The 14834-nt window shown below is 37.4% G+C and overlaps 1 protein-coding gene across 1 annotated transcript in view; it reads left to right on the top strand.

Annotated features, from left to right (window-relative positions):
- The window catches only part of LOC122795000, a 1473143-nt gene that overhangs the window by 428249 nt on the left and 1030060 nt on the right, over window positions 1-14834 (top strand). The gene's annotated exons all lie outside the window — the stretch shown is intronic.

Raw genomic sequence — 14834 nt, 5'->3', positions numbered from 1 at the left:
AGCATTGCATACCCTCTCTATTTTATTGTCACAAATGAGTACCAGTCCCAGGCTTTTTCTCATGAGGTCAACTTAAAGCACGTCCATACCTCCCAACCATACCGAATTACTTGGTTTGGACCGAAATTTGTGTTCCAAATAATGGGGTGCCACGATTCCCAAGTGGCACCCCTTACAAATTTCCCAGCATTTTTTTTTTTTATTTAAAATTTATTTTCTGGGGGTTTTGAGCTAATATCATCACGTGCACAATGACGTCAGCTCTGTGAAACGGCCTTGCAGCCTGTCGGATTTGAGCTCAAGGGCTCAACGCACATGCATTTCCGTCTGTTCTTTAGCTGTTAACAGGAACAGAACAAGCCGTAATGCTTTGCTGCTGCCTACAGAGCTGAGATTTGCAAGTAGGAGAGGTATTTATTGGATGGAAAAAGCTAAAGGTATTTATGGATGGAGAAAGCTGCCGTTTTGCTGTATTTATGGACGGAGCTGAGATTTGCGAGCTGCAAAGGTAGGAAGCTGCCGTTTTGGTGTGTGTATGGACTGAGCTGAGATTTGCAAGCTGCAGAGGTAGGAAGCTGCTGTTTTGGTGTGTGTGTATGGATGGAGCTGAGAATGATTTGCGAGTTGCAGAGGTAGGAAGCTACCTTTTTGGTGTGTATATGGACGGAGCTGAGATTTGAGAGCTGCAGAGGTAGGAAGCTGCCATTTTGGTGTGTTTATGGATGGAGCTGTGATTTGCGAGCTGCAGCGGTAGGAAGCTGTCATTTTGGTGTGTGTGTGTGTGTGTGTGTGTGTGTGTGTGTGTGTATATGTGTGTTTGTGTTGCTTGAACCTCTAACTTTTTTAGGTTCACATGGCAGTCATTAGTGTGTGTGTGTGTGTGTGTGTGTGTGTGTGTGTGTGTGTGTGTGTGTGTGTGTGTGTGTGTGTGTGTCTGTGCTTTATAAAATAGGTCAAACAATATGTCTGCCTGTCTATACACTCAATCTATATGACTATTAAAATGAGAATGATCATCTGTGGCTTTCTGCAATATTTTTTTCCCAGCATTTAAATGATTCCATTCTGTTTAATTCAAAGTGATATCTTTTTTTGACAATGATATATGTTTTCATGCTGATTGTACAATTATTCCATATAGCATTCTTCTTCCGGCTTTTCCCGGTTAGGGGTTGCCACTGTAGATCATCTATCCACTCCAGAAGGCACACACATGTACGCACTCATGCCTATGGCCAATTTAGAGTGTCCAATCCACCTACAGCATGTCTTTGGGATGTGGGAGGAAATCGGAGCACCTGGAGGAGACCCACGCAACCACAGGGAGGACATGCAGACTCCGCAAAGAAGGCAAACTAAGTCATTGATTGGGTTTAAATATTGTAAGAACATTAAAATAGGTAGTCAGGCAAGTGGTCATAATGGTGGCTAGAGGAGGTACTCAGGCTCAAACCCTGTACATTAGGTGCAGGTGACAAGAGCCTAAAGTCTCTACCCACCACCACTTGTGAAAATTTCCCAGATTTATGCCTCATATTTTTGTTCTGTTCCTCATAAAACCTGTGGTTTTCTGGATTTTTGTGCAAATCAGTGAAGGACTGAATTCACTACATAATGACAGGCATTTGAATTTCAGACTTCATATTCTTCAGAAAATAAATGGTATCACAAAACCTTTTATTCTACCAATTTTCTTGGTTTATAAGATCAGTATTAGACATTTGTCCCTGTTTTTGGGGCTGTATTCCCCCATTATTGGCTTTGTCCAGGTTTTCTGTGCTAAGAGGTTGAGAGTAGCTATGGTGAGAAGTGAGCAGTGATGGGAGTAATATATTACAATAAGTAATATATTACTGTTTCTAGTAACTAGTTACTTTTTCAAAATAGTAACTACTAATACTAATATATTACTTTTTTAGTAACTAGTAACTTAAATGTTAGTTACTTTTGAGTTACTTTTGCTTGTTCTCAATGTGGGTGAAATAACCTCCTAAAGAGTGATGTAAAACCTCCTGAGTCCCTGTATAGTACGGATAGTAATCAGATGTTAGGAGGTAATAGACACTTTGAAGTGGCAATTTGGATAAAAAATTATAACATAATGTTGGCACAACTCAGAGCACGTAGCATTCATACTAGATCATTAGAATTAGTCTGGAGCAAAATTTACTTCATTTTTTTTAGCACTGCAAGCAGGTGAAAGATAACGATGATTAGACTCCAGCCCTGCCCTGGTACTGTGGGACTCTCACCCACTAAAACATCCCTTAACACTGGGACAATTCTAGCCTGCTAGAGATCATATCCTTACCTTGCAGTGTAATAAATGGCACTGGTTCTTCATGCCACCATTAGTCAGAATCAAACTCATCACTTGAGCACCTGATGCCCCAACCCACTGCATCAAGCAGGACTCTTCAAGTGGATCTATGATCAACCAGCTTTTGTCTTGACAATATTTTGTTATGTTCTATTTAAAATTCTTTTCAGGTTTAAATTTTTAATTGCTGAAAATAGACAAAACATGATAGGTTTTTATAGGTCTTGTGCTGCTGGCTGGTTTGGTTTAATTATTATCTGTGACTCTCCAGCTATAAAGACTAGTCTTCTTCTCCTTTCGGCTGTGCGCATTAGGGATCACCACGGTGGATCATCAGTCTGCAGAACAAGTGGCAGTGGAGTTTTACATTGTTGAGTTACCAGCCCCCAGCGCTCAACCTTCTTCACAGCACATGCATGCACACACTCATACCCAAAGTGGGAGGAAACTAAAACACCCTGAGGAAACCCACTCGAGCACAGGGAGTGTAGATCATAGTGTGTGTGTTGTACTTTTAAACCCACTGTAGTTCTTGGGCACATGCATAAAATGTACTGAGCACATGCAAGCAGAATGCCATTTTGTGTGAGCAGCTGAAGTGAAAGCATATATGTGTGTAGCATTCAGTCAGCTAGTTCTTCTAAGTTTTATGTTCCAGTCATCCATCCTGATGTGTCTGTGTGTAATAAATATCTTAAATAAACACCCAAGCCTCGTCATCTTATTTGAATACACAAGACGAGTGACACGTTGTTAGAAAGGGATCCGAAGTCAAAACTTCTTAAAACCATGAGGCGCACAGTCAGAAATGGAGGAATATACAAGAGTGGCTCAAACGACTTGCAAACGACTCGTAAACAGGTCAGAAAATGTTTCCAGGTTCCTAAACTCATTTAAATGATTTTTCCCTCAATGAATATAAAGCAAAGCATTCTAAACCAGTTACTGAATTAGCAAAATGTTCAAAGTTGCGACATATAGAAAAAAGTACTTGAAATAATTACGAAAACATTTGAAACAATATCTGAATCGTATAAAATGTTATAAAAAGAGAAAACAATGTATTTTTTTTACAATGTACTACTTTTTCACATTAACTAAAGCTATTCAAAGCATCTAAAGTGTGTAAAGTATTGGCAGTGTGTGCAGTATTACAGTACAGTCTTTTCAAAGAGTACAGTTATTTCAAAGAGTCTGTTGTACAGCTGAATATAATTACAAGTAACTGGTGTGTGTTTGACACTTATTTAGCATGGCAGACGGATTTCACAGACCTGATTCACATGTGTTTGATGATAATATTGCTGAAAACTGGAGAGTGTTTGAGCAAGAATATGATATTTTCATACAGGCTGCTTTTTCCGATAAAGAGACACATACAAAAGCATTTATTCTGCTCAATTTAGCTGGTTCAGAAGCCATTGAGAGAGAACATTGTGTATGCACCTGCTGTTTATGCAGAGAAGGAGGAAGACTGCCATATTGTGGTACAGACTGAAACGCAAGAAGACTCTGAGTGCATAAAACTTAAATTTAGAGAAATGTGCAACCCTCAAATGAATATTACAGTGGAAAGGCACTATTTTACATAATAGATCAAAAGCCTGGTGAAACTTTTGCAGCATATATAACTGACTTGAGAAACAAGTACCTCACAAAGAGGATTACCGGTCTCAAACAGATTCCCTACACAAACCGTCTCAAAAAACTCCAGCTTTACTCCGTTGCATATCGCCTACTCAGAGGTGATCTCTGCCTAAGATACAAAGCTATGTCAAACCCAGAGCTGTTGGACATGCTCCACTTAAAGAAATCCCAATCCCTATGAGCTACACGCTCTAGGGACCTAAACCTTGTCACCACAATAAACAGAACATGCCGGAGGGATAGATTCCTGTCCCAGAGACTTTCCATACTCTGGAATAAACTACTTATCTATATCAAACAAAGCTCCTCATTAGCACTCTTCAAGAAAAATCTTGATGATTGGATGGGAAATAGGAAATTCACCCCAGGGATCACTTCTGTGACTCCGCTCAACAGTGGCACAGGAAAATAATTTTCTTGGGTGGCAAAAGCCAGAGGACCTTTTTGGCTGGGCCTGTATAGGCCCCAGGGCTGATAGCCTAGTACCTACCTATGAACCTATAAATCAAAAACGTGCAGATTTGGTGATCAGAGAGATGAGTTGATAAAAAGACAAGCTTGTGTGTGGTGTTAATAATGATGCAGTGAGAAAGATTTTGCTTTGTGACCGTGATTTAACTTTAAGCAAAACCACAGAGATTTGGTAGATATTTGATCTTATAGAAAAGTACACAAATATGCTTACAAATGATAAGAACATTTTTGCAGCTTCTTCCAGCATGAATGTTGACAGTATGCCGCACACTACGCTGACATTTGGACCTATCAGAATTGTAGTTTTTGTGGGGTCATCACCCACTAGATCGTCTGTGACACACACCAAAGAAAGTCAGCTGCTTTGTCATGCTGCAGATTACAGGGGAGGCATACATATGATCTCATAGCATCAACTCTTGAGAGCATTCCCATCAAGTACAAGATAGATCTAAAGGTGTGTGCAACAATTACTGACAATGACAGCAATTTTGTAAAGGCTTTCACTGTCTTCTCAGAATTTGAAATATCTGAGACGACAAGTATTCTGTCCCAAGATGAGAATGATGATGGCGAAGTGATTTACAACAGCGTGACAGCCATGCTGAGTCAGTCAGGGCAAAGTGAGAACACCTATTCACTGCCTTCCCATCTGAGATGTGCAGCACACACATTGAATCTAGTTGCTATACAAGATGCTGAATCTGCTTGTAATGATGCACAGTATAAAAAGATCATATGAAGCACCATGGCCAAATGCTATGCTGCTTGGAGCAAGGCTAGTCACAGCACCCAAGCTGCTTAGGTGACTCGAAATAAGTGTGATCTGGCATTGATTATTCCCAATGCGACACAATGGAATTCCACTTTCTATATGACGGAGACAATTTACCTCATTACAACTCAGGGTGAAGGCTTGCTGAATAAGATATATGAACAGATTGGAATTGCCATCTTCAGGCCTGCACTAATTACCTTTGTTGCTGAGTTTGTGCAAGCAATGCAGCCCCTGGCAATGGCTCTGAACATCTTGCAGTTAGAGCTGAAAAGTTTCATGGGAATCCTGATCCCCACCATTACATGCCTGAAAAAAACAAGTTGTCCAAAGTCAGGCAGTCTGTGAAGCTTGTTGTGCCACTAGTTGATGCTCTTCTTAAAGGCATTGAGGCTCAATTCAATCACCTTCTGGAGTGTAAAGAGCTCACTCTGGCTAGTATCGTGCATCCACAGTTCTGTTTGTGATGGATGGACATTAAAGAGCAGAAACTCAGAGGCAAGGCTCTGCTCCTTGATGCCATGCAGAAACTGGATGAATCTGCACATGGGTCATCTGAAGCTTCTACATTAACTGCCAAAGACAGCTTCTTCAGCTTGAAAGTAGTTGAACGCCAGCCAATGTCAGCATATCTTCTCAGATGGACATCTATCTGGCTGATCCCTCCAGAAAAATATCTTCTCTCAACCGTTACCCTGTAGTCAAGAAGATATTTCTGAACACTAATACAGCTCTGCCAGCTAGTGCACCTGTTAAACGCCTGTTCAGTCTTGGTGGACAAGTGCTGACTGTAAGAAGAAATAGACTCATAAGCCAGTAAAGGTAAAAGGGTAAAAAACCCAGAACACTAGTAAAAACAGAAATTATACCCCGAAAAGCGAAACCATAAAGCCACGCCACAAACTGAAGACTTTTAGCAGACAGTCGTTTATTAACACCAACGGACAACCAGCAGAAAAATAAAGCACATTAACAAAATTAATACTCCATTTTCGTTTTGAACAACTTCATCAGATGTGGGCTGTGTCAGGTTAATTCTATTTAACTAAAAAAATCAATGACATCACAAAATCATTAACCAATGAATGTCTACAAAAAGTTTTAAAAACACACTAAACCATGTAAATTTATATGTATTCCAAACAATACAAATAATAAGACGCAGAAGGCTATAAAATCCAGTATAAAAGGCCTTTACTTAGTGTAACAACACAAGCGCTTTCACAAATATGCTTCATCAGGTGTATACAAGCACCAACAACACACCCACCTTTATATCAAAAAATCACACGGCAAATTCTACCTGTTCTATATTATTTTAACAATTGGAGACGTGTGGTGTGGTTCACTTTTGGCAGTAGGACTTTGTTCACTACAAATAATAAAACATTCAAAAACATGAGTAAATCCTTTATATAAAATACCATTGTAAGTGAACCATTCAAATGCATATTGTAAAGCTACTTGGTACTTATGCACAAAGCAAATAGCACCAAGAAGAACAGAATAAATATATATTAGTAAAAAAATAAGGGAAAGAACATTCCCATTTCCTAAAATTTAGCAGCTCTTAATTTTTAAGAGTGGAATCAGTGACACAGATTCATTTAAACCAGGTCTTTTATTAGATTCTAAAGACAATTGCCACCATAGTTCTCTGTACTCAGTAGTTTCTTCCCACATGCCACCTCTTTTATCCATGCTTATTTTTTCTATTACAAAAAAATCTAAAGGCTGCATGTGGGCATTCCAAAGTGTGTTTGTACAGAGCATTGCTATCTTTCTTAGTCTGTATGTCATATATATTCTCCTCTTAAGCTTTCTTTCAGTTTTTCCAACCTAGAAAGACTGACAAACTTGGCAAAGAGCTAAATATACCAGGCCACTAGTTTCACAATTATTATAGGACCTGCTTTTTAAGGTAATATTTCTACTATCTAATGTAACACTTTCTTTGTTTATAATAAACTCACACTGTGAGCACCGGACACATTTAAATGTGCCCCATCTCCTTTTATTATTACCCTCATCAAAATTATTGTTTTTTGTAGATAATCTTTCAAATTTCTTCCATTCTTGTACACCACTTTTATACTTTCATTGTTAATTATTTCCAAATCTGTAAACATACAAAAACTGTTCCATTCCTTATTGATAATGTGCCTTATTAATCTTGAACTACCATTATATTCAAGAATTAAAGAGCTATCAAAAACACCAATATTTCCCCTAGGTTCCAATATGTGTAGTTCGGCATCTTGGCCTAAAATGGATTTATATCTTCCTTCCCTCTCTTTACAGACTTCCAACTCTATTTTTTTAAGAAGGTTATCTGGGTACCCTCTTTCCTTAAATAACTGTTTAAGGAAAAAAAATTCAGCTAGGAAGTCATTCTGTTTCGAAGTCATATGACAAGATCGGATAAACTGTCCTTTCACAATATTTTCTTTAAAGTAGAAAGGGTGGGCACTATCAAAATGTAAGAATGAATTGCAATAGGTGTTTTTCCTATAAACCTTAGACTGAAAACTATTGTTTTCCTTAGAAATTTTAACATCTAGATATTGCAATTTATCAGGGGAATAATTAAAGGTGATCTTTAAAAAACCCGTGCTTATATTTAAAAATTCAATAAAACCATACAATTAATTTTCAGGTGCAGTCCATAAAACACAAATATCATCTAAAAATCTCTTATACAGGCTCCAACAATGTTTATATATGGAGCATAAAACGTATTTTCCTCCCATTTAGCCAATATTAAATTAACATAGGTGGGTGCACAAATTGCACCCATCGCCACACCTTTTATTTGATGGAAAAATTCTCCATTAAAATAAATATAATTATATTTTAAAACTAATTCAGTCAATTGCAAAACTAGCAGGCATTCATCATTAGTAACTGTACCATCTTATATAATTTCCTCTAAAAGTGTTAAACCTTTTTGGTGGGGTATACAGGTAAATAAATCAACTATGTCTATAGTTAAAAATCCCATATTCTCATTAAATAATTCCTGTTTAAAACTCCTTAAAAGGTCCCAGGAATCCCTTAAAATATTAGGTCTCTTAAGCCACAAAGATTTGAATTTGGAGTACACAAATTTAGCCAAAAGCATTGTCTTAGAGCCCTCAGCCGAAACGATTGCCCTTAGTGGTGGGTCCATCTCATTTTTATGTGTTTTTGGGATACCAAAGATCGTAGGGATCTTGGGCTTTTCCACAGTTAAAAAACTTTTGATTTTTTCATCAGTGAGACTGTCCATATATAAATCTTCCAATGTCATATCAATCCTACTATAAGATATATTTATCTCATTGTTAGAGACACAAATATATTTACTTGTGTCTTAAAATATCATTCATCTTAGATTCATATGTCAAGGTGTCCATTAAGACAATCCCCCCACCTTTGTCAGGCTTCATCGCTCTTAAACTACCATCACCTCTCATTTCCTGTAATACATTCATTTCCTTTGTTAGCATGTTCTGCTTATATTTTGCTTTACTATAATTTCTCCTTATTTCTTTTTCTATCACTTTTTCCAAGTTTTTGATCTGGGGGCACAAATGGGGGGTTAAAAATACTTTTCCTTGTTAAAGTTGCGTTCGGATGTGTTTTCTCCTGGTTAAAAAACACCTTAAAATTAATTTTTCTCATAAACATTTTAACATCAAGCAATGTTCTTGTTAAGTCATCTCTTTTATTCGGAATAAATTGTATTCCTTTAGAAAGAAGTGAAAAGTGTTCATCCCTTAACTCAACATTGCTAAAATTATAAATAGTTAAACCATCTTTAATATATTTATAAGAATTAAAATCATCTTGCCTAATAAAATCCAATTCTGTGTTGGGATGGGTAGCATTCTCATTTATCAATACCTCACCTTTCTTCCCGTTCCCTGAAAATGTGCATTCTGGTACTGGTGCTGCACATGTCTATTTTTTAACCTTTCTGATCTTCGTAAAGGCAAATATTCTGTGACATCATCCAAGTTAAATACTTCATCCCCTACTCTAGCTTGTTCAGGATAATTCACATTCCTATTACAAACTAGTGTTAAGTGCTCTTTCATCATTGTCCCCCCATCTCCAAGAACTGTTATTATTTGGTGGTGGATAGCTGACCTCTTTCTTATAATCATTAAGATCTCTATCCAGTTTTTAAATTTTTCTCTTTATCAGGTCATCACACTGAACATCACTTTATTTCATAATGTTATCATATTTATCCTTCTCTGAAGGAATGGTATAGATTAAATTATCCTTGATATTGTCATTTAAAACCTCAATTTCACTTTTTATTCTTACATGTTCATCAATAATGCACTTTAAAACTTCCAGCCCACATCTGTTAAAAACTTCAGTCAAATTCTTATGAAAAACACTGCCTGGAATTACATGATTTGGATACTTATATAATCTCAGACCTTTAGGCACATTGCCTTAATTTATACATTCCTTCAAGTATGTATTCTCAATGTCAATACTCTTGAACTTGTATAGAAGTTTCTGAAATTGTGTCAATTTATTATTGTAGGATAATGTAATAGGACCAGGTTTCACAGTTTTGTCTCTAAAGATTTTAAGGTAACTGACCTGTAACCAATCCTTTAAATCCATTCTGATATGGTTTTGCTCACATGGGGAAACACAGTTACCTTGCCAGGCCTAACTGTGTCCCCAAATGTTCCACTCGTACCTTTTGTTGCATCGTTACCAATATTGCCCCTTAAAACAGCTGGAGTCATCCTAAAATCCAATTTAGTCTCATTCTGTGAACGACCGGCATTTATATTACTGTTCCGACCTACAACATTTTGTTCTTCTTCATTAAACATTGCATTTCTGCCTGCCGTAATCGCTGCCTGATTTAACTTGCCTTAGAAATAGACTCACCGATGAACACTTTGAAAAGTTGTTCCTTCTTCGAGCCAACAGAAATGTGTAGTCATTGCGAATAGTTATATAAAGTGATATTTTGGTTGATGTTGTGTTAACAGTCTTGTTAGACCTATATGACATTTTCTGTAAGCAGTTTAGCATCCTTAGGATTAGTTTTAGCAAATTTGCCTAATGTACATTGTTGAAAATTTAATGTGGTAACTTGTTATAGGTCTTGTGTTGCTAGCTGTGTGTACTTTGGTTTAAGTATTAAATTGTGACTCTGACTGTAAAGACTAGTCTGTGGGACTTTGTAAATTGTAAAATGCTATTCATCATTTTTGTAACACTGTGTATACAACTTTAATACACTTGTATTCGTGTGCAGTAAGCATGTATTCCTCACACACAAGTACTATGTGAGTAAATCTGAATATGAGAATTGATAAACTATACTTATGTAAAAGTAACTCAACAGTAACTAGTTACATTATTAGTAACTAGTAATTAGTAATATATTACTTTTCCTTAAAAGTAACTAGTAATAGTAACTTATTACTTTTATAAGTAACTAGCACAACACTGGAAGTGAGAACTGAATTCTGTATTCCCCTATTATTGGCTTTGTCCAGGTTTTCTGTGCTAAGAGGTTGAGAGCTGTGGTGAGAAGTGAGAACTGAATTCACTAAATGACAGCCATTTAAGTTTCAGTCTTCCTAAAGTTCCTATTTTTCAAATAACTGCTGATTTGGCCTAGTGGTATGTTGCTCTGTCTGTAATGCACAGGGTCCCGGGTTCAAGACTTGGCAATGAAACGCATGGTGGTAACACATTTTATTCTAGCAACTTTCCAAAATTATACAAGCAATGTTTAAAATGTGTTCCTGGTTTTTGGGCTTTTGTCCCCTCCCCCAAATAAAATTTGGCTTTTTCCAGATTTCTTGTGCTGCATAGTTGAGAGAAACAGTTGAGTGTTGACTGGATTTTACAAGGAGCTGAGAGGGGAAGAGAAGTTTAGTGTTGCTTATGCTGAGTCTGCTTGCATTGTTAATAGCATAACAGGTTAAATACTTGCTTTTGATGCAGAAGACTGTGGGTTCTACTCTCACAATATGTAGATGTATTGCTGATACTGTACTTTGTTGTACTTTTAAAGGGGGTAGGTGTAACAAATCAAGGGTGTAAATACAGATAGAACAGAAGTGAGAAAATGTCATGCACAAGGGCATTTGTGTCTCAGTGGAAAGAGCAAAAACTATTGACCCAAATTCAGGAACAGAAAATCAGAATAATTATATTATGTGCTGCATTATAAGAAAAAAAATATGTGTGGAAGTAGACTTTTATGAAGGAAATGTTCTGAGTTGGTCAGTTTTGTCACTGGTTCATTTTGTTTAATTGCCTACTGGAAAAATGTTTAAGCAATAAATTTAAAATGCGCTCTAAGTCTAACAAGTGTGTTGTATTATACAAGGAATATAATTTAATAAAGTCAGAAAGGTGTATCAAAGAACATATGTATATTTCTTGTTTTGTGTGCAAAGGGCCTATGATTTGAAAACAGCCCAAAGGTAATCTTTATCCACCACTAGCCAGATGCATTTTCTTTGGATGTGGTGTGGGTTTAAATGCTGTTTCAATGAACGAGTTTCAAGGGCAGAGAAGTTTTAATGCTATGTTTATTTTCATTGTGAGACAGTATTGCTTTGTTTAGCATATGTCTAGTAGTGTTTGTGCATTGTGCTGTAAAATGTAAAAATAAAATCCAAATAATTAATGTAGAAGTAAAGCAGTATGCACATTAGTGTTATGGTAAAGGGGGCGAAATAGCCAGGTAATGGGACATTGAAATGGCTGCAAGGGGACGCTAGTGCCATATTTTGGTTGTCTGTTCTTCAGTTTGCATTTGAAAGTTGGTATCCCATAATTCCATTGGAGTGGGTGGGGCTACATAATTATATATGCTAATTTCATATTAATCAGCATACAGATTTGTGCCTATTTTTCATGGGCCTTGTCCAGATTTTTGATGTTTCCAGGTTGAGAGGTTTGAGTGAGTCCCTTTCCTCGCTTCTCTCAGACTGCTTTACTTTATTTGTAAATTGTCTGAAAACAATTTATAGTGTCAGTGCAGACAGATTCCTTGGCTTTCTATTATCAGGCCATCTTCTGTGTTTCTAAACTTAATTGAGTTTTGGGGCTTAGAAAGGCTGAAATGAAGCTAAGCGTTTTACAGATATTTATAGGAAAGGCAGATGGTGGTGATCTCCACATTGTATATCTCATTGGACTGTGACATGTCACGGTTGCAAAATGTGCCAGATTTATTCATAAAATTTTGGATTCTGGCAATTAGCACACAGAATTAAGGGCACAGCTGTTAACAAGGTGATTCCTGTAGTCCAGGGTTTGATTCACTCAACCTGCACTTGCCTACTGTATGATTCTGAGCAAGTCACTTAACCAGATAGTGCTGATGGGATGAGCATGAAAAAAGTCCATGTGGATCACTGCTGTACCTGGTTAAAAAAATAAATAAATAAGTAAATTCTGTCTGAAACCTTGAGCTCTGCAGTGTGTATGTTAAGTACTACATTTGTTCATTTGCAAGGAATATCTTTAAAATGGCTCATTACAGTGTTTTAGCTAAGTAAGGAGGGTGGCCTAATGGTTAAGGTGTTTGCTTTACAAACACAAAGTTAGCCTAGTACTCATCTATGAACCTATATATGAACCTAGTATGAGGTACAGCTTTTAGATTATAATTAGAAGTTATGTGCAAATCCATATTTTACCATCACTGCTTTGTCTCATTAACTCATTATATTCCACGTGCTTTTTACTCCTTATACCTTCTTACTCTCTCTTTTTCACATACTTCCTTACTGCTGTCTAATTCTGTTCCTTAGCTTTCTCTCTAAATATACTATAAGCCCATTTTCCCTCACTGCATTTTGCAATTCCTATTTGTATTAGACTAACTTACCTTTAAATTCTCTACAAACTGTCTAAAAGTTCTGTAAATATTAAATGATGGTCATGTTATGTTATGTCTAATTTGTTGTAATTATTTGAACTGCAAATGTTTTTGTTTTATTTTTGAATATTGTATAATTATTGTTCTTAAAATGTTTTATAATAATTTTAATAATTTGGAGCTTTTCTCTCCAGCCTCCACTGAAAATGGGCTTCTACCAAGTCAGACTTAATCAAATGTCAGTTTGTTTGTGTCTTTCGGCTTTTCCCGGTTAGGGGTCGCCACAGAGGAACTCCAGTCTGCTAATGATTGTTAGTGGATTTTTTACGTACCGGGTTACCAGCCCTGATGCACAACCTTCAACGAAGGCACGCCCCATTCACGTATGCTGCCCACACAGAAGACGCTCTAGCTGAGAATCGAACGGGACAACGTCTTGCTATGAGGCGACAACGCTACCGCAGCACCACCACCGCAGTTCATACTTAATCAAATGTCAGTAAATAAATAAATAAAACCATAAATATCAATAGGATTTCATATGGCGAAGGACATAAAGATAAGCTAACTGAGGGCTTGTCATAATGGTGCAGTTTAATTCAGAACCTTAAATTTGCACTAGCCAGTTCCATTAGCACAGAGGGGTAAGGCCCTGACTGTGACCCAGCACTCATGTATGATTAGCAGCTCAGGTAGTTGTTGGAGCTGATGTGGGGAGGAGTAAGGAATGAAAAGCTTCTGCCTACTGCCCTTTGCCAGGGATAAATATGTGGGTGATGTGTTGATGGGTGTGCCGACCATTTGTCATAACTGGGAGTACAGTACTGTCTGAGTAGCATAGCTGTCATAGAGCCTAGGGTGGATGTGTTCCTTAGCCATTTCTTGTTGTCTCTCCAACCTACAAATAGTGACTCCAGCACACAGGGGATAGGACCATAATGATGCAAGCAACCTATCTCAGCTAATAGTAGTGACTGCTTTCAGGCTCACCCACCTCCCACCTTCCAAGGGGAATGCTCAGCATCACCAGTAAAGGGGATACTGGTGACCCTGGCCTGGAATGGTTAAATACCTAGTTGCACCATCATATAAGACCCCCCCAGGATTGAGTTAGGATGGAAATTAGGGTACCCATTCTACAGTGGGGTATGTATACCTCATCCACAAGGAAGATGGCAGAAAAGTGAGTCTTAAGCTAATACTAGCTTGAATGCAGAAAAGAAAATTTCTTAATTCTGAAACTGCATTTCCTTGAGGCTGCATAGGGGAAAGAGTCAGGGATAAGCAAAAGTAGGGTATTTACTTACACTTCGGCCATTAAAGTTTTTTTATGTATGGATTTATTTATTTATTTTGACTTGCTTCTTCCTACTGAACCAAGGCCCATTTACATGATAGTGTGATCTCAGGAATAAATCTCCAGAAACACACATGGACGCACACACATACACACAATACACATTAGTAATACTAAACATTATATTCAAGTAGAAGATCCAATGCAGAGCATTCACATTAAAGCATTGTAAACCACATGTGGCAGTAAACAGTACCTTTCATCGAGTGAAACAGTGTCAAAATTGATAATACTGTACTGTACCGTAATTAGCTGGAAACACTGTAATGAGACTGAGAAAGAAAGTCTACATCTGTTAATTACCCAAACTCATGCTGAACAGGTGCCAGTCTCTCCTTTATGGACCAAGTCTTGTGTACTTTTTAGAATAAATTCTCCAAACTCTGTAGTTCATTTA

The sequence above is a fragment of the Protopterus annectens genome, chromosome 2.part1 (assembly GCF_019279795.1).
Source record: "Protopterus annectens isolate FY-2018-M chromosome 2.part1, PAN1.0, whole genome shotgun sequence".
NCBI classification, from domain to species: Eukaryota; Metazoa; Chordata; order Ceratodontiformes; family Protopteridae; genus Protopterus; species Protopterus annectens.
Note: the sequence above shows the minus strand (reverse complement) of the source record. Positions and strands in the feature narration are given on the sequence as shown.